A 6,000-nucleotide genomic window follows, 5' to 3' on the forward strand; every position below is an offset into this window, starting at 1 on the left:
ACATGGCAGCCTGTTCCTCTTGAAAGTACATGAAAGATGCCCTTCATTTTCCACCGATAACTCACCTTGCTGGCTGCTGGCTACTCTCTAGATGATTATAAAATCCTATGCTTTCCGGGGCATCCATCTTCTACTCAGTTGTGAGGAGCGAGTTTCTCTCTCAGTCCAGCCTATGGGAGAGAAATGCATAATGCATATTTAACCATATAAAGAAACCTCCCTGAGTGTCCTTCCTGTAGAAGCATGCTTTTTCTGACTGAAAAAGCCCATGACAATCTTTTTAGCAGTGCCACAGGGTCCAATGTTAGAACATTTTGCCTGATTTTCATCACAAATACTTGATTTCACTCAGTTTCATAACATACTGCTTTAATCCTTCCTGTGCCAGTATGGATTATGCCTTTTTTGAATTTATACTTGAAGATGGATGTTAGCTGTGTCTTTATGCACACTGCACAGGAATGGATCCTCATCTTCCCCTCTGCCTAACTCTATGACTCTATGGGTCTTCTGCATACAAAACATATAATTTAAGTTTTGTTTGTCATTCTTTTGTGCTGCCAAAATATAATGGTTTTACTGTCTGATTAATGGTTAATGACTTGAGTATGAATCCTCTGGAGCAGAGATTTTTGTATGGACCAAGCGAGATCTGTCACTTACTGCTGTTAAGTGATTACTAGGTCCTGCTGATGTTTCTGCTTTTTGTTTCTCTTTTATTCAATACCTGCTCCTCTAAAAGTTCAGTGTGTATTTAATGCAATTTGGATTCTGTTTCATTATGTACTTCACACATTTCAAATTCTTCCAGTTCACCTTTGTTTTTTCTCCTCTGCTTTCACTGATGTTTGCTTCACCACAGACTGAATATAACCTGCAGATGTAACACACTGTTTATCCCAGCCAGTCCTGGTGACACCCCGCTGGACCCATCCCCAGCTCAGGACATCGTTGTTTCTGGTTACCTGCTGTTTGCATCCAGGCAATGATCAGATTTTTGGGAGGTTCATCTAGGCTTGAATTTCACTTCTGTGGTTAGTTTTATGAGGCAAGGTGTCAAATGGCTTAAGAAAATGCATCCACTGTACCACATTCCTTCTATTGTAATTAGATTTTAAAAACTATCATCTCTGCCAGGTATAATTGGGTTTCTGGAAACCTACACAGAGAGGAGTGTGATCTGAGCTGAGCCTTGAATGAGGTGCCAATAACTCTCACATGCTAATACCTGTTCTTGCAAGTCATCCAGTTTCCCTACCTCTTTTTCCTTAAACATGAAGAAAGAGGAATTAAACTTTAAAATGAGAATTACTGTGTTTGTTTGTTTCTCAAAGGTGCTAAAGATTGATTAACACTCAGGAGATAAGCAACTCTGCTATTTTGCTTCCCCAGCTTCTGTTAGAGTCGAGGGCCTTAATCTAGTGAATGCACTCATGCTTATATTCCAGTCTTTAACAGTGTTGAAGGTTTCAGATACTGGTCCTTTCAACATTCTTATCACAAAATCCATATTGCATTAATGAGAACTAAAATAAACTTTGAAGATAGTCACCAGCCTCACTACTTTACTTTTTCCTTAAAAACAATTCTAATTCCTATTTCAGCTTGTTTGTATTTCAAGATCTCTTGACTCTATGTAGGTACAGTGTAAGTTCATCAGGTTCCCTTGAACTTCGGAAACATTTAATCTTAGCTCACTGATCTGTATATCTATAACTTTTGTTGATGCTCTTACAACTGTGTTTTCTCTACAGTTGCATAGATAATCATCTACCTCAAAGCTGGGTGACAGTAGAGCAGTACTCAAGAATCATGATGTTTCTGGTGCGCATTGATGACAACTTTCTGACACAGGTGACTCAGGAGATGACAAGAGGAGATGGAGCTTATACCTGCAAATAAGGAAGAAACGGATGGAGATATGAAGGTTTGTAGCAGCCTTGACTGCAGTGACCAGGGGATGGTGGAGTTTGTGATTCTGGAGGGGAAGGAAGAAGACAAAAAGCAGGATCATCACCCTGGGCTTTAGGAGAGCAGACTTCTGCCTCTTCAGGGATCTTCTTGGGAGAATCTCATGGAAGACGGCCCTAGAGAGAAGAGGGGTCCAGGAAATCATCTCCTCCAGGATCAGGAATGGTCCATGATAATGTGCAGAAAACCAAGAAAATGTGGCAGGAGGCCTGCATGGATGACCAAGAAGCTCCTGACAGTCTCCAGGAGTCCCTTCCTACTTTCAGTTGTTCTGCGTGATTCTGTGAAATGAATCTGTAGGGCTCATCCACATGAGCTACTGCAAAGGGGCAAGGGAAATCTCTTTAATTAGCAATTACCTTTGTATGTTTTACAGCCACTTGTCTCCTAGTCTGAATTTGTCTTGGTATCACATTCTTCCCTGTGCTAAATGTGGATGTCCACAGAGCTTTGATCACCCACACAGCCTTGGCTCCTGTAAGTTGTTCATCTTTGATGGCCTTAAAGGAAAGAGATTTCTTTGGATTTTTAGGGAAAAATCCAAAGGACTTCTACTGCTGACCTAATTCTAGTTTGCTCTTGTCATTCACAGGTTTGCCAAAAACCCCAACCCAATTGATGCAAATGCTTTTATTGATTTGAACTATTCTTCATGTTATTTTATGCCTCTACTCCCCCAAGAGACCCCCTGTGAAGTGCGCTGCTGCTGGTGCTCTCTGTCTCCTCTAGTGTTTGACATGATTTTGGAAGTTTAGCAAGGAAACACAGGATCCTTCACTATACTGTATGCTATACTCAGCTGAACAAACTGATGCAGTGGAATAAATAGCCCAGTTAGTGCCAGCAATGAGGCTGATGCTTCACCTGCACCATACCGTGACAGACAAGCTGATGAAACTCCTGGCTTGGAGGCAATGCAGCTGGCATTTGTTGCAGGTTTGCAGTTAAAGAGGACACCGACATCTGGGTACAGCAGCTTCCCAGTGGAAGCCTCACTATGGTAAAGCAGATGAAATGCCTCAAGTCTGCAGCTTCTGCATAGCAAGCTGAGGCCTGCCTCGTCTTCAAGCATCTTCTGGTTCCTTCTGGAGCCAGGAAACTCAATAAATCCTTTGTGACCTCCCCTTCACACTCTGCTTAAGAAGTGAGGTTAGAGACCGTAACTGTGAAGTAACATGAGAGCCAGACCCTACCATGGGCAGCTAGAAAGTTGATGGCCATCAGGGCACGTGTATGCCAGGTGGAGGGAAGGCAGGTTTTACTTTTTCAGTGCTCTCAAACCCACTCACAGAGTTACCTCATGATCTGAGAGACCTTGAAGGGAGTTTAAGCTCTGCCATAAATTGTTTGAGTCAGGCTGGTACTGAAGCTCCACAGGAAGGTCAGAGTGAACCTGAATGCTGTGAAAATGACACGCACTCATATACCACCCCCCTTCCATTGCACACCAAGCACTCTCCCCTCTGTTTCCTGCTGGAGCTCAGGGTTTCACAAGCTTTGGAATCCCTGACAGGACAGGGGAAAGCCAGCTCCTTTGTGTCACTGGCTTCTGCCCATTTCCTTCAATGGCTTTCAGATTTGTGCTGGCTCTTGTCTGGCATGTGGGACACTTTCCACTCCCTGGTTTGACTCATGGACTTAAATTTTATACATAACTTTTGAAATGTGCTGATATGTTTTATGAAGCATATCAGTATTACACATCTAAAATACACGTGCGAGGGATCTTATGCTGCTTTCCTTTGACAGGGTGGTGAGGCAGAGAACAGATGCAGACTCGTTGCAGCAGTCAGATGTGCTGTAGGGAGCCAAGAGCGGGACAAGATGCCCTCTAAGCAGTAAAGAGGAAGTTGCATACCTGCATTACTGAGGGGTGACACAGGGCTGCTGTCATCCGAATGAGTAATTGTGACTTTGACAGTGAAAAGCAAATAAACCCCCTGAAGAAATAGACATGTTTTTCAGGAGCCATCACTTCCTCTTGAGTAAGATGCAGCCCCCAAATTCTGTTGTGACTTGTTAGGATTAAGTAAACCACATAGGTGGGCTTGGCATCGGTTTCATTTCGTTCACTCTTCTTTCCACAATATCTTTGAAGGGCAACATAAGGCCATGTATCAGGAAGGCAGCCACAGGAATGAGGGATGTGCCCATCCCAGCTGCAGGCAGAGAGGGAAGCAGAGGTGCAAAGACAAATTGTCATGGCTGAAACAACAGTGTGAGGGGTAGCTGGAAGCGTGTCTCTACTGCTGCCCTTTTTTCTCAACTCTGCATGGCCAGTGGCATTACCTTTCTTACTGTCTTGACTGCTGCTTCTCAGAGGCTATTCCTACCATCAGTACCTTTTGAGGAAGAAGGATGGTGTTAAAAGAAACTAGTGCTGATGAGCAGCAGCAAGATAGTCTGGGCAGAGGCTGTGGGTTCTTTGCAGCAGCTAGAAGCTAGCTGAATATTTTAACTTTTCAGGTGTTTTTCAGATGTGTGTATATCTTTGGACATGTCTCAAAGCAGAAATCTAAATTAGCTTTGATTAAAACAGTGCCATCCATACTGACTGAGGTACAACTGCCTCTCAGAGGCTTTGGTAGCTTCAGCATGAGGGGAGTTGCAAAGAGGGCATCCAGATGTAACTGGGTATTCCTCTGTCTCCGGGCTGCCTGGGGACACATGGACATCAGATTGTACTGCTCCAAAGGTGAAGAGGCTGTTATGTATCCCAGACAGCTCTGTTGCTGGCTGATGATTCTGAATGTATATCTACCAGAGAAGGTAAGGAAACGCACCCGTCACCCCCCCTGCACAGAATTCATGCTGATTCCCTACCATACACTAGTGACTGCAGCCCTGAAGATGTGACAGCAAATGGAGGCTAGCCAGTATTCCTTCTTATGGCCACTGTTCATCTTAGAGCCAAGGGTCTTATATGGCAGATGACATCCAAGCTCTGGTCTGAATACAGAGAAATTAGTTTCCTTCTAGGTACTGCTGTTTGCAAACTGTACTACCCAAGAACTTTGCTAATACTGATGACCTTTGCACAACAGCACAGCTGGAGAAAAAGTTAGAACAACCTTTCTGAAGTATTCACTGTTTTTGATGCCTGATTCAGGACATCTAGCAAAGTGTGCAGAGCTGTATTGTCTGCAACACAACCAGGTACCTACTTTCTGTGCCAAGAGCCACAGTGCAACCCACCTTTTCCTAAAGGAAGTGTCTAAAGTAGGTTAGATGAGTCACCTTGTAGAAATGCATGTTTCCCTCCTTTGACTGTAAAAGGAGTGACTACTCTTGGAGGAAGATGTGATGTCTGGAGGGAGGTGATGTGACTGCATTCAGAGCACAGAACGGCACTTTGCAAGCACAGACAGCAGCTCTCACCTTACCATGCCCTCCCAGAACTCCTGCCAAGGAGGTGCTCAGGTCTCTGTCAGAGAGCAAGGAGCAGGCAGTCAGTGATCCCTGTGGATATTTGAGTGTCAAGGCTTCCAGCAGGGTAGTAATCCTCCTATTGTGGTAGTTCATTCTTACCTTGCTGTGGATCCACAGACAAAATCAACAGAGTGTCTGCATTGGCTGTGGACCTAAGCCTTACGTATATACGGAGGAAAAATAGAGGTGTAACAAAATTATAAGTGATGTAACTTGCAGAGGACAGAATCAGATCCTGTTGCAGTCCTGGATTAGGTTAGCTCAGGCATCCATCTAGCACGTGTTCTCTTATTACCCTCCCCAGCCTGTCCCAGATGCTTTTTGAGCCCTGCTTGTGGCTGTGTCTGTTATCTAGTTTTGGGAAACCGTGGCCTTACAGGGAGGAAGATGTGTGGGGTGGGGTGACATGAATCTCACCGTGGCATCTCAGAGCTCTCAGCTGGGGGTAGTGTGAACCCTGTCTAACACACATTATCCTGGTTATGACTGAAGCCTTGGAAACCAGCATTTTGAATGCACTGGGTGGAGAAGTGGTCCCACAAACAGCCTATCTGAGAAGTAGGCTGTAGCCTCTGACAAGAGGGGGGCAGCATGTGTCCA

The sequence above is a fragment of the Pezoporus occidentalis genome, unplaced genomic scaffold (genome assembly GCF_034315485.1).
Source record: "Pezoporus occidentalis ecotype Australia unplaced genomic scaffold, CSIRO_AGI_Poc_V1 ctg7, whole genome shotgun sequence".
Classification (NCBI taxonomy): domain Eukaryota; kingdom Metazoa; phylum Chordata; class Aves; order Psittaciformes; family Psittacidae; genus Pezoporus; species Pezoporus occidentalis.